Source organism: Lynx canadensis, chromosome A3 (assembly GCF_007474595.2).
Source record: "Lynx canadensis isolate LIC74 chromosome A3, mLynCan4.pri.v2, whole genome shotgun sequence".
NCBI lineage: Eukaryota > Metazoa > Chordata > Mammalia > Carnivora > Felidae > Lynx > Lynx canadensis.
In genome coordinates, this window is record NC_044305.1 from 119,938,452 (window position 1) to 119,959,927 (window position 21,476).

At 52.9% G+C, this 21,476-nt stretch overlaps 1 protein-coding gene across 1 annotated transcript in view; it reads left to right on the forward strand.

Annotated features, from left to right (window-relative positions):
• The first annotated feature begins 21,166 nt into the window (after positions 1–21,166).
• DNMT3A (DNA methyltransferase 3 alpha) overlaps positions 21,167–21,476 on the forward strand; it is a 99,265-nt gene continuing 98,955 nt past the window's right edge. Inside the window, exon 1 of the mRNA XM_030311511.1 lies at positions 21,167–21,255. The gene's annotated coding sequence lies outside the window, so the exon portion shown is untranslated. The remainder of the gene's footprint in view (positions 21,256–21,476) is intronic.

Here is a 21,476-nt window from a genome sequence, read left to right on the forward strand (position 1 = left end):
TGTTTCAGCTTCCCTAAAATAGGAGGCGAGGACTTGGCAGCCCAAACCAGGATGCTGGGTGGTTAAGACTAAGGCCTGGGGTGACTCCTGCCTCCTCCCCTCCTCGGGCCCAGGACTGGGGCAGGTGACCGAGAAAGCGCGCACTTCACCCGCTCTGGCCTCCTCATCTTCGCCCACTGCCGATGCCAGGCCGGGAAGAGCATTACAAGGCTACGGGCATCAGAGGCTGGGAAGGGCAAGACTCACTCCTCAGGCCCACACCGGGCCGACGCCTCATGGGTGGGGTTAGCTGGTGACTCCACGGTGACACTGACGCTTGCTCCTGCCCCAGCCTCATTTGCCCGCTTGGCCCTTTGAGGATCATGACACCATAGAGGTCGGGTGCTCATCATCATTTGGACTGAGGAAATAGACACACTGCTTGCTGTTTGGGGTCTAAGGAGGGTGTAACAGAGAATGGCCCAAAGTCATTTGCTTTGGCCCGAGGGGTGTTTTTAAAACAATTTAATGGTTTGCAAATGGTGAAGCATCAGAAGATTTCACAGAAAAATCCAGATTTACAGCTTCTCTGGAAATGTTAGACTATCTGGCTATTCTGGTCCCACAAGTCCCCCCATGGCAACGATTCTGCTGAAGACCGCCAGACCTCCCCCCTCTCTCTCTCGACTGTGCCTGCGCATCCCAGGGCAGCTGTGCTGGGGGCTGCTGTGGGCATGGATCCTGCTGCGTGGTGGTGTCCTTGCACCCCCTGAAGCCCCAGCCAGAGAGCACCCACCCCCTGACCCCCACTCCCACCTCCCCATCATTCCCGAGCTGCAGCCTGGAAGGAGCCTCCCTCTGGCCCCACCGAGAACAGCCCTTTTAATAAGGGCCAAGGCAGCTGAATTTCTGGGGAGCAGAGACTTGTGGGAAAGCATCCACACCCACAGGTACGCCACCCCCTTTACCGTGCAGAGCCAGAGTTCTGGGACAGAAGGGTCAGAGAGGGGCCTCGCTGCTGAGTCAGAGACAGTCCCCTTTGCCGGGGTCAACTGCTCCCGGTGGCTGCTGTCACTGTGCCTTCAGCCACCATCACTCTGGGGGAACTCCGACAGCAAAAGCCCCACACCCCAAATCTATATGTGGACCACTGTTTTGCTCATCAGCGGCCGATGTAAAATTTGCATAGGTAAATGCCGAACTATGGTGTTCCTGGCAGACGTGACTTTGGGCCACCCCATGGTGATGGCAGGCCTGGTAGTGACTGTCCAGGGTGGCCCTGGCCTCTAAGCAGGAAAGGAGAGGTAGTTTTAGGGAAACAAACAACTGAGGAAGAATATGAGAGACGCTTCAATGTTGTCACAATCAGGAAGTCAGCGAGCACCCAGCCTAGACACTCACCTCCCTTGAAATATTTATGCTTTGTGTCTCCATTCATTGAACACATGTGACCTTGAACCTTGGAGCTTCTACCCCCAACCCCACTCTGAGTGGGGCAGAGGGAGAGAGAGAGAGAATCTTAAGCAGACTCCACACTCAGTGCGGGGCTCAATCCCACGATTCTAGGTTCATGACCTGAGCAGAAATCAAGAGTTGCACAGTCAACCGACTGAGCCACCCAGGCGCCTCTTACCTTGGAGCTTTTTAACATGTGCTCCCCTTGTCTTCCAGAATGGACTGTAGGCTCCCTGAGAGCAAAAGAAGACTTCTTCAAGTCTTCTCACAAGAGGAAATACTACGTTCTCCAACATTCCCAGTGACGAAAATGAGTGCGTATGGTCAATTACCTAAAGCACAAATGATTTAATGAATATAGATGGATATAACGTAGTTACATTTCTGCCCCTCAGCCAACACCCATGGAATCCTAGGATAGTATCTGAACAAAGTTTACAAGTAGTATTGCTATTTGTTGCTTTTTATTAAAAAAAAAAAAAAATCCATCTAGGGCGCCCGGGTGGCTCAGTCAGGCTGAACATCCGACTTCGGCTCAGACCATGATCTTGCAGTTGGTGGGTTTGGACTCCGCATCGGGCTCTGTGCTGACAGCTCGGAGCCTGCAGCCTGCTTCAGATTCTGTGTCTCCCTCTCTTTCTGTCCCTCCCTCCCTCACACTCTCCCTCTCTCTCTCACAAATAAATAAACGTTAAAAAATTAAAAATAAATGAAAAAAAATCCACCTGCTGTCACCTATCTTCCTGATTGTCCTCCTCCACCCGCTGCCACCCCCAGCCTGGAGCTAGAGCGTTGAAGCCAGGTGTCCTCTCCTAAAGGAGCCTGGGGACCTCCTCAGGATTCCATAGGCGCTGACGCCTGCCCTGGGGGTGCGTCCTGGCCCACGTGAAGCAACGATTTGTTCTGTGGCAGTGGCCGCTGAGGATATTCCCACTTGGGAACACCCAGAGGGGGTAAAAACCTTCCCAGACACACCAATCAACTTGAGGCATGAGAGAAGGAGCTAGAAGACTAAGTGCTGAGAGCATATTGGGTGCTGACTCTGAGCAAACAAATGGCCGATGTATGGTGACCCGGAGAGTGCACTGGCCTGGAAATGCAACTTAAATAGGAATCAAATTATTGTGTAGACTGTGCCTAACTAATATGGGCAAAAGACTGCTTTTCAGTGCAGTTAATGAATATGTGGTTTAAGACGATGCAGGGAAGCATCCGCCCATAGAAAAAACTCCGGGAGGCTAAAGGGGAGGGTGAGGACCACGTAGAGAGGAAGGGGGAGCCGGTACTTGAACTATCTGGCATTCTCCCGCTGCCCAGGAAACACAGGCTGCCTGTGGACCCGGGCTTCCCACTGGTCATCTGGGGGCTCCCCCACCCTCGCTCTAACTCTCAGCTCTGGCATCCAGAGTGCCTCTGCCTGCACTCTGGCTGTTTATGCCCTCCAGATGACCTGCCCATGGATGTGACCGGCCCAGCTCCTGGAGAAAGTCTGCTCCAACTCAGTTGGAAGCCATCCAGTCCTGTTGGGGCACCTCAGGCTCCCTGGGCTTCTCCCGTGACCTCCCCATCCCTTCGCCGCGCCCCGCCGCCACGCTTTTGTCAGATGAAAATGACACCTGGCTTCAGTTTATCCTTTTGAATCCTCTCTCTTTTCTCTCTCTGTGAGCCTGCCCCCTGCGTGTCCCTCACTAAGGCTCCTCCTTCTGCCCCATCTTTCCTCCCAAGCACCTTCACCGGCAAGGACCCCTGCCCTCTTCTCTGAGCTTGTGCCATGGTCTCTCAGAGGCCTGGGTGAGGTCCCGTTCCTCGGGGAACGTTCCTTGGGCTCCCCACCCCTGTCCTAGTCTTCTTGGGCAGCCGTAGGGTAGAGTGGAACAAACACGGGCTTTGGAGGGCAGCCATGCCTGCATTTGAATCCTCACGCAGCTCCTTTCTAGAGTGTGACCTCAGACAGGTCATGCCTTGTTCTCTGCATCTATAAAATGAGGATCGTTCAGGGGCGCCTGGGTGGCGCAGTCGGTTGGGCGTCCGACTTCAGCCAGGTCACGATCTCGCGGTCCGTGAGTTCGAGCCCCGCGTTGGGCTCTGGGCTGATGGCTCAGAGCCTGGAGCCTGTTTCCGATTCTGTGTCTCCCTCTTTCTCTGCCCCTCCCCCGTTCATGCTCTGTCTCTCTCTGTCCGAAAAATAAATAAACGTTGAAAAAAAAATTTTTTTTTAAAATGAGGATCGTTCCAACGTACATGGTTGCTATAAAGATTGGGGCACCTGGGTGGCTCAGCTGGTTAAGCATCGGACTTCAGCTCAGGTCACGATCTCTCAGTTCGTGGGTTCAAGCCCCTCATCGGGCTCTGTGCTGACAGCTCAGAGCCTGGAGCCTGCTTCAGATTTGGTGTCTCCCTCTCTCTCTACCCCTCCCCTGCTTGTGCTCTCTCTCTCTCTAAAATAAACATTTAAAAAATAAAAAAGATTAAAGGTCTGAATGGCACTCAGCACATAGCACCGATCCATAGCCTTTCCTTTCCTTCCTTCCTCTGACCCTAAGCGCACCACCCCCTCAACACTGCAGGTGCTGCCCCTTCGGAGCCTCGGCCTCGGGGCGGGCTCCTGAGCCACGCTTGGTGCTGGGTGGCCCCCAGTCACCCCCGTGATGCCTCCCAGGGCCAGCGAGAGCTGCGAGGGCTTGGGGACCAATTCATCCCCCTGCACAGACACGTGAGGGGCCACCGTCAGGTCCGAGCATGGGGTTCTGAGCGCCGAGCGGAACCTCTGCTCGTCCCGTAGACTCCACCTCACAGGAGGAGCCACTTCTGGGCCGGGGGTTGCTCCAGGGGTGCAGGGAAGGGCCAGGACAGGACAGGAGCGCCACCTCACAGGCCGCACCGCCGGCCACCACGTACCTGCACACCCCTCTCTGGTGACTGCTGCCCCCTCGGTTGGTGAGGCAGACTTTTCAAGCCTCTGAAACAGCAGAGTCTGCACCAGCCTTCTCTCAGGGCAAAGGGGCCTCTCAGAGCAATTAATCCTTCGTTGGAGGTACCCGCTCCGTACATTCTACGTTTAGGCTGAGGGAGGTTTCTCTACAGGCCCAGGAGAATCTGCTTCATTCATACATTTAACAGATATCTATAGGGCACCCACCTACTACGGACCAGACATATCCCAGGCCCTGGGGCTACAGCAGAGAAGGACCAGGTGCCTGCCCTGTGGAAGCTTATATTCCAGCGCGGGAGCCAGGCAGCAAATGGTCGTGTAACGTCAGCAGGTGGAAGTTGCTTGGGTGGGGGAAGGGAGGGGGGAAGTGTGGTGAAAGTTTAGAGACTACGGGGCGGGGAGGGCAGCGTGTGAACTTTTCAGTGTTCTCAGTCTCTGCCCCAATGCGCAGGAACCGGCACCTTTTTAGAGGAACAAAGAGAAAACACAAGTATACTTGGCAGGAAATTCCTCTGGTCGGTATCCAATTGCGAACCAATTCAAAAGAGTCCTGGCAGGTTATGACCCTCTGGGTCCTGTCCCACCATTGCCAGCCACCCAGGCCAGACTCTCCCGGCGACTAATCCGGCCTCAGACTAAAACCCTCCTGCCTCCTTTTTTCCTCCTTCTTCTCTCTGAAGTCCACGCTGTGTTCTGGACTCCAGGCCTTTGTTTCCCTGACAGGTGTCGTTTGTTTGCTTGTTTGTTTTGCCAGCCCTTCCTTGGCCACCTTCTCCAGGGACAAGGTTTATAGTCCCCCTGTCACATCCAATCCCAGAAGATAGCTTTCTAGCTGGAGCAAGAAAAGAATGTTCTGGAAGCTACATACTTTCCAGTGCTTTCCTCCACACCAACCAGACAAAAGCCCAGACTGGCCACCTTGGCTGCCAGAGAGTATCTACAAAACCACCTCAAATCTCCTTCTACTCCTCCCTGGCTTCCCCATCTTCACAAGGGAGCCCACCGGTGTTCTAGAACGAGATCAGTTACACTTCAGTTTCGTACTCTTTGGGTGAGTGGCTCTGTTGCCTGTACTCAGCACTATACTTCCTCAAATCTCCACACTTCTCTCTCAGAGCACCAGCCACTTCTCATTTATTGCCACAAAGGAGTTTTGTGTTTGTTAAAATTTGACATGGGTGTGCTTGCTAAATCATGTCTGTGAGCTCCTTGAGGGCAAGGCCCATGTCTGTTTTCCTCACCGTTGACTCCGCAAAACCCCACCCAATGCCTGGCAGATCGTAAAAGCTTAACCAACAGCTGTCAAATGTGCAAATAAACTATACCCAAGATGCAATTATTATGTTGGTAACACACATACGACAGAGACTAAGGAAACAAAAAAGGTAAGTCTGAGTGGTAGATCCTAAACCTTAACTCCCTTATAAATAAGTGATGTATTTACATTTTTAAAAGTTTTTATTTATCTATTTTGAGAGAGGTAGAGTGGGAGAGGGGCAGAGAGAGGGAGAGAATGAATTCCAAGCTGACTCTGGGCACTGCCAGTGCAGAGCCCCACGAGGGGACTAGAACTTCCCAACTGTGAGATCATGACTTGAGCTTAAACCAAGAGTCGGAGGCTTAACCCACTGAGCCACCCAGGGACCTCATAAATGATGTATTTATTGTAAATAGGTGTGACCAAGGATTTTCCCTGATGTGCATATTTATGAGGTGTCTTGTAAGGGTATGAGAAATGGAAACTCAGTTTTAGTTGTAAAGAAAAAAACAAAACAAAACATGAAATACACACGCGCTTCCTCTCGCCCCTCCCTAAAACCTGCTCTGGACACGAAAAGAAAGCGAGACTGAACTCAACCAATCAGAAGTCAGCATTGCCGAGGCCCCTCCCCGCACATGGGTGACAGACAGCGGGCTCGGCGCCCAGCGCCACCTGGAGGTCGAGGAGTGCAAATGTGGCGCCTGCCGAGTGGGTTCTTTGCCCAGCCAGACCTGACCACGTCCCTGTGGCCCCTAGAGATGCTGGCCTCCGGTCCCCACGCCCACTCCGTCACACCCACCCCCAATCAGACTGCTAAGGGGTCGTTCAGGCAGGAACCTCTGAGGAGCTCCCGACAGCGCCGTTTATCTGATTTACTCCAGTGACATCCCACAGCTTTCCCCTACTTTGTTGCGAATTATCCCTGCTTGACCGGAAGAATGGATTTGGTGAGTAAAAGTGTCTCAGAAAAGTGATACAATAGTGGTTTTAAGTGCTTCCATGGCATCTCCTTTGGGCCCCACCTCCATTAAGCAGATGGATGTGGCGAGGGAGTGGCAGGCACCCTTTCCCTGGTCCCCGCCCCCAGCTAGTGGCCCAGAGAGCCCAGGGCTGGCCCTGCACCCTGACCTCCAGGTCCCCCTTTCTTTCTTTTTTTTTTTTTTTTTTTTTTTTTCAACGTTTATTTATTTTTGGGACAGAGAGAGACAGAGCATGAACGGGGGAGGGGCAGAGAGAGAGGGAGACACAGAATCGGAAACAGGCTCCAGGCTCTGAGCCATGAGCCCAGAGCCTGACGCGGGGCTCGAACTCACGGACCGCGAGATCGTGACCTGGCTGAAGTCGGACGCTTAACCGACTGCGCCACCCAGGCGCCCCTAGGTCCCCCTTTCTGATGGGCCTTGACTGTCAGCCCTGCTCTCCCTCACCAGGTCAGGGCACAGAACTTAAATAATCCTTAATCATTTCATATTTCCTGATTCCTCATTTGAAAGGAAGTCTGAGCAATACACCATCCAAGGACACTGAAGATTTGCTTGGCTCAAGGTGGATTTTCCCCTTGTGTCACTCAGCACAGCCCCTTGGGTGCTGCTTGCCCTCCTCTGCAGGAGAGGTTTGTTCTGGAAGGAGGGCTGCCCAACATCCGGGAAGTCCAGGTGCTCTCAGGACCCCCCTTCACTGCCCGCCCTCCCCAGATACGGGGAAGGGCAAGAGGGGACGAGTGTGGGGAAGAGGGACTTTTATTTTATTGAGTACCTGCTATGTGCCAGCTACCGTGTTAGATTTCTGGCCAGGACAGCGGCATCCTCACAAAAGCCCAAGAAGTTTGGTTTAAGAAATATATTTATCATTGGAATATCACATATTAATTTTATACAAAGAAGCATATCCCTTTAGGCTCTTCCTCTATCACCTAGCCCTACTTTTCTTGTCTGTGGCCAAAAAGAAAAAAAAGGTGGGAGTCTATGGGTGTAGAATGGAGAGGCTAAGGTACGCCACCAAAATCACCTGAGAAGGGACGTGAGGTCCTGTACCGGAGGGATTGTGTGAGGACTGGAAATGAGGTTCCAGGCCTTTCCCTGGTGGGCCAGGAGGAAGCTCAAGGTTTCTGAAGAAACTGGCTCTGGAAACTCCAAGATGACGTGCCCTGTCACGGGGGAGTGGACAGGGCAACTCCGGGCGCCCCGCTCACCGCTGGCTTCTGGGAAGGGATGGTCTGTGTCAGCCACCAAATCTGGGAGATCTTCTGAGCCCGGGGTCCACTGGGGTTGGTGGGGGAGCCACTTGGTCTAAGACCACCACAGTGGTGAGAGAGGACTTGCTTCTTGGGTGCCCGAGTTTGCTCTGGCAGAGCCAACAGTCACCCCAGGACTAAGACAGGCCATTCCTGCCACTCCCGGAGTGAGAGGCCTCACACCCTGGAATCCCTGGGTATCAAAGTAAAGTAGACTGTGCTGGGGGTAAACTGAGGCAGGCACAGCTGTGGAGGCGGGGGGAGGGGGATACCTGAGAAGTCCCAAAGCTTAGCTTTTCCCTCTTTGGTGCAGCCTAAGCCCTGGTCTCTGTTTCTTTTCCTCGTTCCAATTTCCTCCTGGCTACTTTGTTCCCAGGAACACACGAACCCCCAGTTTGGGTCAGAAAAAGCTCCCAAGGCCCACCTTCTCCTTCCCCTCTCCCAAGCCTCTTTTTCCCTCTCCGCTGCTCTCTTGCCTTGCTCATGGCCTCCCATATCACCACGGCTACAGGTGACATTCAGCTCCTGGGAACTCACTAATTGTGGGATAAAAGACATGGTTGGTCTCCAAGTAAAGAAATTTCAGGATGTCTGGGGATAGGCAGGTTTTCTGAATGCTCCTTGGATGCTGGGAACCTGGGACATTTGGGGGGAAGGTACTGCAGGGGCAGGGCGAGGGTGCAGCCGGCCCCGGGACGGAGCTGTGAGCCCAAAGCCCCACATGTGGCATGGCAACAGGTGAGCCGGCGAGCCGGGTGCATCAGCTTGGCCATCCTCCCGTGCCCAGAGGAGCCCGGGGCCCCTGGAAACTCCACGTGGGCACCGAATGTGGCTGGGAGTCCAGGACGGTCCTGCTGGCCACTGACTTGCCAAGAGACCTCTCCGCGCCTCCGCGGCCTCATCCTTCAAACTGGGATAATGGTCTCTGGCCCGAGGGCCTTCAGGTTTGTGGTTAGGATCTAATGAGAGCCCAGCCGGAAAGCCCACCGCAAACATTGTGTCCCATCGAGGGAATTTTCGTTATTCCTCTCTCCCCTTCTGAGACGAGGGACAGCGAGAAGTGGGAAAGCAATTCATAAAGGCACTGTCAGCACACCTGAAACTAACATAACACTGCATGTTAATCATACATCAATTGAAAACATGAGGCTTGCATTAAAAATTAACAAACAAATGAAAGTACCGTCCGCTGATGTTTGTGGAGCGCTCGCTGTGTGCCCGGCTCCGCCCGGGGCACTCAGCATGCCGTTAAATTCTCCCAACAAGTGCAGGAATTGGGCAGGACCGTCACCCCCCCCCCCCCCCGTGTTACTCCCAAGCATGGCCAGGCCAGCACGCGCATCCATATCTGCCCGAAGTGAAGCCCCTCCCCTTTGCCCCAACACCATCCAGGGAGCTCCTGGCCTGGGGACGCACCCTCCTGGGAGTCTGACCTGGGTTCCGTGCTCTCTGCAGCTCACCGTGGGGGCCTGGGCAACATGAACTTCTCTGGGCGTCCATCGTCTCCTTCGTTTATAAGGAGTTTGCTCTCCAAGTCCCCTGGCAGGTCCTCAGGGGGCATGTATGTCATCCCTGCCCTCGTCCTCTGTGTGGTTAGAAAAGGAATAGATGTGTAGAAGGGAGGCAGACCTGGGGTGGGGTGGGGGGGCTGAGCCCTAATGTGGACCTTGGGATTCCCGCAGCCTTTGAGCATCGCCACCTGTGGCATCGCCCCAGGGGTGGGGGCCGGGGGGTGGGCAATGGAGGCTATTACCAAGCCCATGTTTCAGAAAGCGAGTGTCCAATAAGGAAAAAACTGACTTCCCAGGTGGAAAAGCGAGTTAGCGGCAGAGCTAGGTTTGGAAGCCAGATCTCTCAACCCCCAGGCTGTTCTCGGCTCCCTGGGCCCAGGCCCCAGCTCGGAGCAGAGGAGGGAGAACAAGGCAAGTGGAACTTTCTGAGACCCTAAGGGAGAATCCTGGCCTTTGCCAGCGTCCAGAGCCTGCCTACAGCTCTTGGCTCGTGGCCCCTTCCTCCTCCTTCAAAGCCAGCAACGGTGGGTCGAGTCCTTCTCATACCTTGTAATTCTGATGCGACTCTTCTGTCTCCTGCTTCTAAGGCCCCTGTGATTACACTGGACCCCCTCCCCTGGGATAATCCAGGTGACACCCCCATCTCTAGGTAGGCTGATTAGCAACCTCAATTCCTCTTGTCCTGTGACCTAACATTTTCACAGGTCCCGGGGATTAAGATGTGGACATCGTTGGAGGCCATTATTCCGACTATCATATGCCCCTTGTCCCAAAGGCGGCATCCCCAGATGGTCACACGTCCTGCACATCCGTCGGGTGGGCTGTGATGTGCACCCGCGGCTGTCTCCTATGCACCTCTCGGAAAAGTCCGTGTCCAGCCCCAGCCTCTTCCTTTGAGGATTTCCCCTCCATTCCATTTCTTGCCTCCTGTGTGCCCCCTGGAAGTGTGCCCAGGAGGTGCCCGCTGCTGATGAGAAGGCCCTGGTTCCCATCTTCTCAGCTCTTCCCTTTCTGTGTGTCCCTCCAACAAGTGGACCCACGGCCTCTGGGCTGGAGGAGGGACAGGGAGACAGGTCCAGATTGCTGGCCAGTCTCAGCAGGGGAAGGCGGATGCCTCTGCAGATGAGACGGGGAGACGGTCACTGCTGGTGCATCAGTCAACAGGCCGCCAGTCCAGGAGTGTGCAAAGGGCTATGGAATCGGTTCCTGCCCTCCTATCCCCTGAGGAGGGTCCTGTGCCCCCCGGGCGAAATGGAGTTGGTTTCGGTTGGCGAAATGGAGATGAGGGGCCGGGCGCTGCCTGCTTGTGTGCTCTGCTCTGCTTGGGGGTGAAGGTGGGGGGTGGAGGAAGCAGACCTGGGCAGACAATTGAGCTGGAATCATCTTGGGACTGGGGTGGAGGCCGTGAGTTTGTTCATGTCCCCCGAAGTGCTGGGCCAGCTGGGAATTCGGCATCACCACTTGTCTCCCTCCGTTCTGTCCCCTACCCCTCGCACTCTCCTGACACCATCCTCTCAGGGGCCACCTGGGGCAGTCTTAGGTCAAGTGCAGACACCTTGTCTTTGCTCCCTGTAGTAGGCAGCTTCTAAAATGGTTTCCTGGTACGCACACCCTCGTGGAATCCCTTCCCCTTGAGTGTGGGCTGGTCCTGGTAACTTGCTGTTTACAAAGACAATGGGATGAAACTTCTAAGATCCTGATACAAGAGTCTGTGTCTCTGCCCTCTCCCTTTCCTGAACACTGTCTCTCGCTCTCTCGGGCTTGTCACTCTGATGAAGGCAGCCGCCATCTTGTGAGCTGTCCCGTGGAGAGGCCCACATGGCAGGGAACTGAGGGCTGCTTTCAGCCTTCAGCCAACACGGAATACAAGGCCTCAGTCCGACAACCCCCAAGGAACTGAATCTTGTTAAGAACTCCCACATGAGTACACTCAGAAATGAATCTTTCTCCATGGAACCTGGAGACGGCTGGAGCCAGCTACCTGTGGGAGACCCTGGCCCAGATGACCCCACTGAGCCACCTACAGGTTCCTGACACGCAGGAGACAATGTGCCTGTGTCTGTGAGACAACGAATGTTGCCGTGTAAGCCACCAAGATTTGGGTTAATTTGTTACGTGGCGACAGATAACAGATACCGCCCTTTCTCCTTGACCCTGTCACCCCATCATCCCTTTGTCCTTGGCCTTTGTGTACTCATCTGGTTCTCCCCTGGCCTTCCTGAGCCTCCTTCTCTCTCCTTTGCCATCATGGCTTCCGCCCCCAGGTGGAGGTCCACTCCGGTGTCTCTGGTCTCCACACTCCTCAGGGAGAGCCCACCTATTTCCGGCTCCAGCAATGTGTAAGTACCGCATCTATCGCGATGTTCTTCCAGTCGTCTCTCCCCTTCCAGCAGCTCATCTGCATTCAGCTCCATTTCTCCTCTGGCCCCTGAATATATATTTTATCTGGATGTTACTATAACAACCCAAACCAGTGAATATGTCCCTTCTCGTCATCTCTGTTTCCAGTCAGCAGTAGATGTTCCTTCTGGAAGGCAGCTGATAGCTGGCCCAGACCCCCTGCCAGTCTCCTCGCCTCTGAGCTGCCTCACTCCAAAGCAGACACACCTTCCTTAAACACGAACCTCAAGATGTCAGATTATTGATCACTCTCGCGTCTCCATATTCGTTCCCATTGAACTTGCCTGATGTTTCCCACCAATGTCCCCCCACGACTCCAGCAGCCAGGCCAGGGTCTGCAGGCTGGTTCTACCGTATTCGGCCTGTGTGCAGGTTGGTTCTCCTCCCTGGCCTCAGGTTTCTGACCTGAACCTAAAAACCGGACAGGCCCCAGATAACCTTCAACAGGTGAATGGTTAAACTGTGACACATCTGTACCATGGAATTCTACCCAGAAAAAAAAGAAAAAAAACAAAAGAGCTATTGACACATGCAACAACCTGGATGAATCTCCAGAGACTTATGTTGGGTGAAAAAAGCCAATCCTAAAAGGCATGACTCCATTTATATAACATCATCGAAACGAGAAAACTAGAGAAATGGGGAATGGGTTCGTATTGTCCAGGGTTGGGGAGAGGCACAGGGGAGGTGGGTGTGGCTTGAGGAAGCCAACGTGAGGGGATGGAAATGTTCTGCCCACTGACCATGTCAGTGTCAATATCCTGGTTGTGAATAGGACACTTGAGTGTTGAGAGAAGTTTTCAGGGGGGAATTGGGCAAAGGGTATGGAGGATTTCTCTGTAGTAGTCCTTACAACTGCATGTGAATCTAGAATTATCTCCAGAAAGGGGCGGCTGGCTGCTCAGTAGGTAGAGGGCGCGACTTTGAATATCAGGGTTGTGAGTTCCAGCCCCACATTGGGCACAGAGCTTACTAAAAAAAATATATATATATATCTTCAGGGAACTTGGGTGGCTTAGTCAATTAGGGATCTGACTTTGCCTCGCAGTTCATGAGTTCGAGCCCTGCATTGGGTTCTATCCCATCAACACAGAGCCCGCTTTGGATCCTCTGTTCCACCCCCGCCAAGCCCCTCCCCTGCTCGAATTCTCTCTCTCTCTCTCTCAAAAAAAATAAACATTAAAAAAAAATCTCCAAAAAGTTTAATTAAAAAAAGATACCCTTTTATTGAGTTGCATGGAACTCATCTTAAAACCTGGAAGGTATGTTACTAATGAAGTGAAATGAATGAAAAAAACATTTTACTCACGAAAACATCTGTACCGGCAAAGTACTGACACAAACACAGGTTTCCAGTCTTTTATCTTGACATTGAATTACACGCCCCACAGAGAGCCAGGTGGGCTGTGGGGTGGCTCAGCCGCTCCCCGGAGCCCAGGAGACCCTATTCAGCAGGCAGTTCCTTTCTTTCCCCTTCCCTCTGGAGGAGCAGCGAAAGGGGGAAACGACTTGGGTGAGGGGAGGCTGCAGGAGAGGCAGGAAAGTTCTGTAAGGCAGGGTCACCCAGTCTGAGGGTGCAGGCCAGCAGCAGAGGGAGAGGGATTGAGGGGGAGTGGCCCCAGGCATCATGTTCTTAACCTCCACCTACCTCCCCAGATATTGCCCTCTCGTCCCTGATGCCCTCACCTACCTAATCCCAACTGGCCTTCAGCTTGGCTTGTGTCTCAGAGGGATGACCTCTGATTTATGGAGAGGTAACACACACACACACACACACACACACACACACGAAGAAAGAGACCCACAGCCTGAAAGAAAAATGGTCAAAAATAAACTGATAGTTCTTAAACGCAAAGGGCCCTTAAACATATGAAAAGACGATCTACCTCCCCAAAATGAGAGACATAAAAGTCACAATGTGTGGTGAGACCACTGCTCACCCACCAGGGGGACGGCATTCTCAACTGGCAACATGCTTTCTCATACATGGTCATGGCAGGAAGGCAAAATGCTACAACCCCTGGGGGTGATTTTTTTTAAACTTTTTGTTTAAAAACAATCAAACTGGGGCTCCTGGCTGGCTCAGACGGTAGAGCATGCGACTCTTGATCTCGGGGTCGTAAGTTTGAGCCCCACATTGGGTGGAAAGATTTAAAAATAAAATCTTTTCTAAAAATGCATTAAAAATAAATAAGAAGAACATCTTAAACTTACAGAAAAGATGCAAACACAGTAAAAAAACTTAATTTTTTCTAAACTTTTCATGAATGTGTCAACACATTGCCCAATAGCCTCCAAAAAACTGTAGTATATATTTCTTTCAAATAAGGACATTCTCTTTCACAATTAACTACAGCATAAACATCAAAATCAGGGACGTAACATTGACCCATTACTACCAGCTATCCTCAGACCCCATTCAACTTTCTCTTATTGTTCCAATAATGTCCTTTATAGCAAAAAGATTCCATCCGAAATGCACACACACACTTGTTATGTCTTTAGTTTCCTTTGATCTGGAACAACTCAATCTTTCATTGACTTTCGTGACCTTGATATTCTGGAAAAACACAAGTCAGTTATTTTGTAGAATATCCTTGTTTTGGATTTGCTAGGGTCTGATGGCTGTGTCCTCTCAAAAGCCATACGTTGAAACCTACCCCCCAAGGTGATGGAATTAGGAGGCGGTGCCCTCATGACTGGGATTAGTACCCATGTAAAAGAGCCCCCAGAGTGCTAGCTTGTCCCTTCCACCATGTGCGGACCCAGAGAAAAGATGGCTGTTTAAGCACCAGGAAGCCCTCACCAAACATTGAATCTGCTGGTGTGACAATCTTGGATTTTTTCAGACCCCAGAGCTGTAAGAAGTGAATGTTTGCTGTTTATCGGCCACCCAACCCATGGTACTTTGTCACCGCAGCCCAATGGATTAAGATAAGGTTTGTCTGATGTTTCCTCAAGATTAAATTCAGGTGATGCATCTTGGGTTGGAATATCAAGAGAAATGGTGCCCTGTTGTTCTCACTGCATCCTGTTAGGTGGGATACCATTTCAGCTTGGCTCATTACTGATGATGTTAACTTTAATCACTTGATTCAAGGGATGCGTTTCAGGTTGTTCCATTGTAAAGTCACTCTTTTTCCCTTTGTAATTAGGCAGTATTTTGTTGGGAAGTACTTTGAGACTATGGAAATATCCCCTTCCTCATTAAACTTGCAGTGTATTCATTTATTTCTAGCAGTGTGGACTCATAGATTCCTATTTTATTCGGTGTTGCCATCATTGATTCTGACGCTCAAATTTTCCCACATCTTGCCAGCGGGAGTCCCTCCCCTGTATCCCATGATTCTGTGAGCACTCCCTTACTTTTTTTTTTTTTTTTAATTTTTTTTGTGCTTCCTTACTTTTAAGTGTGACGTGTTCTGGCCTCATCTCGCTCCTTGCTTACCCATCTCGGGAATCTGCCATTTCTCCAAAAAAAATTCAGTTCCTTTTAGTAAAGAATGGCATTTAGAAACTAAGATCTGGGCATGAGGTGTGCTCATTGCTATGGAGGTTTTATTACTTGTAGGTGCTCTCAGTGAACAGAAAAATGGAAAATATAGGTAGATACACATACACACATGTGTATATATATATATGTATATATGCATACATTTTACATCCATATTAATTTCTAGGTCTGTCAACACACAGTGTGAGGCTCATGCTGGGGTGAGAGGTAGAGGCTGAGGAGTCTCCTGGGGGAAGGGGCTGAACCAGCATCTCGAAACGGGGGAGGTTTATGACAGTTGCTGTGGGAAATCCAATAAGAGGATAGAAGACCTGAATAAAAGGACCGTGTATTGGCACACACAAAACCACACCAAATGAATTTGTGTCTTTCTGATTTTCTCTGTGAGTGAGAAGGATGACATTTTAAGGGTTACAAAGCATTTTCCTAGCCGCTCTTTGTATTCGTGCTTACGACTCCTGTGGGGGGCTAGCAAAGTGGTCCACCCAGTGCTTTGGGTCTTTGGGAGGGGGTGGCTAGTGGCTGGTCCATGGAATGCCCAGAAAATGAGCTGACTGGCCACTGGCTGAGGCCTTACGGAAGTGATCTCAAATTCCCAGAGCCAGGGATTGCTCAAGGTCTGAAGGAATCCCCAGGAAGCCATGATCGCGCCAAGAGGAAAGCTGGACCTCCCCCAAAGAGACTTCTTCCCTGTAGGCCCTCCGGCCCAGCCATGGAGGACCATGAACCAGGGAGATTCTCCCAGGACCTGCAACCTGGATCCACTGTGGAGAAGTGGGTGTGGTGGAGGCAACCCCTGAAGGCTCTTTCCCTTCTCCTCTTGCAAAGTCAGTCCTTACTGGGGATAATCTGTTTTCTGTCCGCCATCATAATTTCAGTGTTTTGAGTGGTTAAATTTGTAATTTAGCCACCGTTATAGAAAAGGAGCCACATCCAAACCTCATTGAGAGAAATGCACATTACTCAGAGATCCCGATTTTAGAGCTGGTCATGACTTGGACTATCTTCTTTTGGGAAGGAGATCAAGTGCATTTTTAGTTGTAGATGGCGTGGGTTCTTCATTTTAGGAGGAACATTTTAAAAATGTCTTTTTTATTGAGGTGAGATTCACATACCATCAATCATTTAAAAATGCACAATTCAGTGGCACGTTGATGTTGTATCATGTATATATGTATATACAACATGCGATGTTGTACAACCACCGCCTCAATCAGGTAGGCAGAGCATTTGGAAAGTGCTTACACGGGGAAAGAAGGATGCGTAACGTGTTTGTCCGGCCCCCTTCTTTTGGGGGAACAGCTCTGCTCCTACTCCACGGGGTGCTGGCTGGATCCGTCGGCCCCAGCCACCGCCTGTCCTCACCTAGGGGGGTGGGCATGTGATTCATGCTATCCTATTGGCTGTAGAGACGGGTTCGGGGTGGGCTTGTGACCAAAGCTGGAACAACCGGAGTAACCCTTGGAACTTGTCTGCTAGGCAGGCCACCTTTAGTGAGGGTGGCGATGAAAACCAAAATGGGACAATTATGTGTCTCAGACCTTGAGGCTCGAGGTGGGGGAGGGGTCGTTGCTAAAGGACGGGGAGCTTTATGTCCTGGAAGCATTCGGGGGCTTCCTAAGGGAAAACGATGTTCTTCCACTGGGATTCTAAGCTGGGAGGATGTATACCTGAGGCTGTTGGCTGCCATCTTGGCGTCTGTTTCGAGGAGGAGAGGAAGTGCCAAGGCAGTGGGGGAGCAGACAAGAGTGATGGAGACAGTGAGGCCCGGAGTTAACATTCGAGACCCTGGATTTACCTAGTCCTGAATCTCCAACCCTGGGCTTCCTAACCGTCTAAACTCTAAACTACTGAATCCCTTTGTTTGTTTAAACCAGTTTAGGCTGGGATTCTGTCCCGTGTGACTTGAGAGTCTTGACTAATATAACAACCCACATGGAAGGTAGGTGGAAGTGTCACCATTTGCTATAGATGAAGAACCTACGTGGATAGCGGTCCATGATGCAGCTCTCCTGGTGGGTGTGACAAGCGGTGAGTATTAAGATGGCCCGAGTGATGAGTCACTGTGGGGTTGAAACCACCGAGCGGGATGGAAGGTGAGCCGGGTCTGGACATTAGGACGAGGTGCTGCAAAGGCAGGTGGAATGGTTTCAGCAGCCAACTGACGTGGAGGACATAAGGTCTACCGGGGTGCGGGGCCCAGGGTAGACTCTCATCTGAGTCAGACGTGTGGGAACCGAGTCTCACCCTCTAGAATTCCTGGGTGGAAGATGTTAGAGGAACATGTTGTCAGTGAAGGAGTTGGAAGGGCCCCTGCGGTAGTCATTGGTGCGGGTTGCTAAATACGTCTGATTCTCGCTGCTTTAAGGTCTGTGGTAGTGATTACTTCCTGGATCCTGAGAGCTGAATGGAGCCGTATGACTGGTTCCAGCCAATGAGTGACAAATGGCTCTTGTCAGTGTGATACTCTCCAGTGCTCTCCTTGAGATGGTGACTCTTCCGTCAGCCAAGGTCCCAGAATATTCCACGGACTCTACCCTTCTGCAGACTTGCCACAGACACATAACAGGAACGAGAAAAGAAACTTACGTGATTTTTTTTTTTAAGTAGTAGATCTAATAGATTTAATTTATAGTTGTACCATGCTCAACTTTTGTATTGCGGTAAAGTATGGATAACATAAAATTGCCATTTGAACGATCTTTAAGTGCACAGTTCAGAGGCATTAAGTACATTCGCATATTGTGCCACCATCATCCCCCTCCATCTCCAGGACTCTCCCCATCTTCCCAAACTGAAGCTCTGGACCCACGAACACTAACTCCCCACTTCTCCTCACCCAGCCACCCCGCCCTGCAGCCCCAACTTCCTGGCAACTACCATTCTGCTTTGTCTCTGTGACTTTGACCACTCTATGTACCTCATGTAAGTAGAATCGCACAATTTTTTTGTCCTTTGGTGTCTGACTTATTTCACTTAGCATAATGTCTTCGTGGCTTATCCGTGTTGAACAGGTGTCAGAATTTCCTTCCTTCTTAAGGCTGCCTAATATTCCACTGTATGTAGGTGGTACATTTACTTATCTATTCGTGAACATCTTCACCTTTGGGCTATTGTAAACAAGGCTGCTATGAACGCTGGTGTACAAATGTCTAGAAGAGTCTCTTTCACAGAAGGAGAATTGCTGGGTCATATGGTAACTCTAGGTTTAATTCGTGTGAGGAACCATCACGCTGTTTTCCATAGAACTTTTGTGATTTTAAATCACCAAAACTTGGGGTTGTTTGTTATCGCAGGATAACCTAGCATATCCTGACCGACACTGCCCCTCGCCCCGGATAATCTAGGATCAACCAGGGTTCTGCAGGCCACAGTGGAACAGACAGAAGTGAGGGGGTGTAGGAGCCCAAAGGCTAACTCGATCTGAGCCAGACCCAGTGTGACATGTGGTGAGGACCAGTAGGGTTTGCCACAACTGATATGCCTCTTCTTGGGACCACCTGGAGGGTCCTTCTCATGCCGAAGACATCAGGGCCACACTCTGGAACCAACCCTGTAGCCACATGGTTGCTTCTCACTGGAACAAACCCCTTCTAACATAGTCAGCTTGGGCCTCTTGACCCCAGCAACACAGATATCCAAGGTCACGCACATCATGGGCTCCCAATGATTCCATCATAAATAGTTCTAATCAGCAGAAACTTACATTTGCCCTTCTTGATCCTGAGGATTTCAGCTTGTTAAGAGTAACTATGATGTGTTAAAAGTATGGTGTGGTGATCTCAGAGTCAGATGAACCAGGCTTTGAATCCTGATTCTGCGGCTTCCCGACTGCATGGCTTTGACTAAGCCTCAGTTTCTTCATTCGTAGAGTGAGGATAATAGAAACTACCACACAGAGTTGGCAAGGGCTAAGGGAAATGTGCCAAGTCTGGTGCCTGGTGTACAGGACACGCCCAGTAAACAGTCGCTATTTGGGGGCACTATTCTGTAAGCCTTTGAGGAGGGGAGAGGTATGGTGCCATCTTTCTAAACACGGTTTTCCCCTTCGCCAAGCTTTAGACTATTTGTGGATGCCCGCCTTGACGTGGAAAGCAAAGTGGCAAGGAGCTTGCAATGTGCGCCTTCATTCAACCGATGTTTATTGAGAACCTACTGGGTGCCAAGTGCTGGGCTACATATGTGGTTCCTATCCTCATGGAAGAAACAGTACAAGTTTCTAGAACTGGCCAGGTGGAGTCCATGCATACAGGGCCTGCCATCGGTGGCATGGGGGCGGGGGGACACTTGAGTGAGGCCAGGACAACTGTGTGGAGAGTGGCCTCTGACCTTGAGGCTGGGGAGTGGGGGAAGTGTACAGGATCTGGAAGCATTACAGAGCTTCCAGAAGGAAAACCTCTTGGATGAAAGTTCAGCTCTGTGTCTCAAAGAGTGAGGTAACTATCTATCTGTTCCTGTGCCCTCTGCGGGGTGAAGCTGGTGGGGGAGAAGGGAAAAGTAGGACTGGTTTCAGCAGTGAGGGCCTGAGTGCCCATTTTCAGTAGCCCCCACCCACAAGTGGGAGGGTGGGCACCTCGGGAAGGGAGCACTCCATGTCCCGGGTGAGGGAACTCAGGGCACTGCCATGTAGCTGAAGTGCTAGGTGGAATGGGGGTGCACAGTGGAAGGGGCTGATGGAGGTACGGGCAGAAGTGGAGAGCCAGTCTGGGGGGATTGGGGGCCCAGCACCAAGCCTTAGAGGTAGCAATGAACAGAGGGTGGCTGTGCTGATGGAAGTAGACGGAGATGCCCCAAGTCAGAAACCTGGAGCGGGAGAACTCTCTGGGAAATGAGAACAACCCCCGCAGGGAAGGGGTGAGTAAGCGTGAGGGTGGAGTGTAGGTGTGCACAGAATCTTAGAGCTGGAAGGGATCTTCAATGTCATTTAGTTCAACCTCCCACCCCACGAAGTCTTTCAGTCTTCCACTGTCCAATTGAGGGCACTCAACTCTACTTGGACGCGTCAAGGTACGGGGAGCTCACTCCCTTTAAGGGGACTCATCCTATAGAGGTGCCCGAGCCTCTAGGACGGCCTGGATGGACCTGGCGCCCCGACCTTGGCCCTGTTGAGTGGGCTGGCCTCCACTCGGCGGCGGCACCTGGCGGGGGTGGCGGGTCGGGTGGGGATTGCTGTGCGGATGGGCCGGCGCTGCTGTCCCCAGCCCCAGTGCTGAGGCAGGCAGAGTGCAGTGGGCTCTGGTGGAGGTCGGGAGAACTGCAGGGTGAAGGCCGCCGGGGGCTCCACGGGCTGCTGGGGGGGAGGCACTGACACCGGCCCAGGGAGAGGAGGGGCCGCTGTCCCTGCGGCCAGTGCTGGATGCGGGGACCCAGCGCAGAGGCAGCGCCAGGTAGCGGGGCACCCCGCGGGGGGAGGGCTGCAGCAAGGCCCCCGGCGGAGTGGCCCGGAGAGCGGCGGAGGCTAGGTGCCCAGGCCCAGCGCAGGGTCGGGGCGCTGCAGGGTCTGGCCCTCCGTCTTGCAGCGTGCGGGGACTCCCGGCGGGGCCGCAGAGGCCGGGAAGTCGGGCCGAGGGCGCTAGGACCGGCCGCGCGCCCAGGCCGCTACCGCCGCGGCGCCCCGGGGCCCCCCAGTCGGCGCTGCCTCCCGGGCCGGCTCCGCAGCGCCGGGGCCGGGGCCAGCGCGGCCGCGGGGGGCGAGCAGCGGGCGGAGGCCTGGGCCCGCGGGCGGCCGGAGGGAGGGAAGGAGGAAGGCGGAGAGAAGGGGTGGGAGGGGGGGGACCCGGCAGAGGAGGCGGAGAGAGGGAGCGCGACAGCGAGAGCGGAGGGAGGGAGCGAGCGAGGCAGGCGGGCCGGGAGGGAGGGAGGGCGCGCGGGCGGCGGCGGCGGCGGCGGCGAGAGCAGAGGACGAGCCGGGACGCGGCGCCGCGGCACCAGGGCGCGCAGCCGGGCCGGCCCGACCCCACCGGCCACACGGTAATGAGCGCCGCTGCTGGCGGCCCGGGAGGCCGGCCCGGAGGCGGGCGGAGAGGAGGGGAGGCCGGGCGGGGGGCACGGCGGCGGGCAGTGCCCGGCTTGGGGCACGCTCCCGGACCCCTGCAACTCGGCGCCGGGCGCTCGCGGGGCCAGGGCTGCGGGCGGGGACGGCGGGCCGGGCTGGCCAGGGCGGCGCGGGGGATTTGAGGGTTTGTTTATGT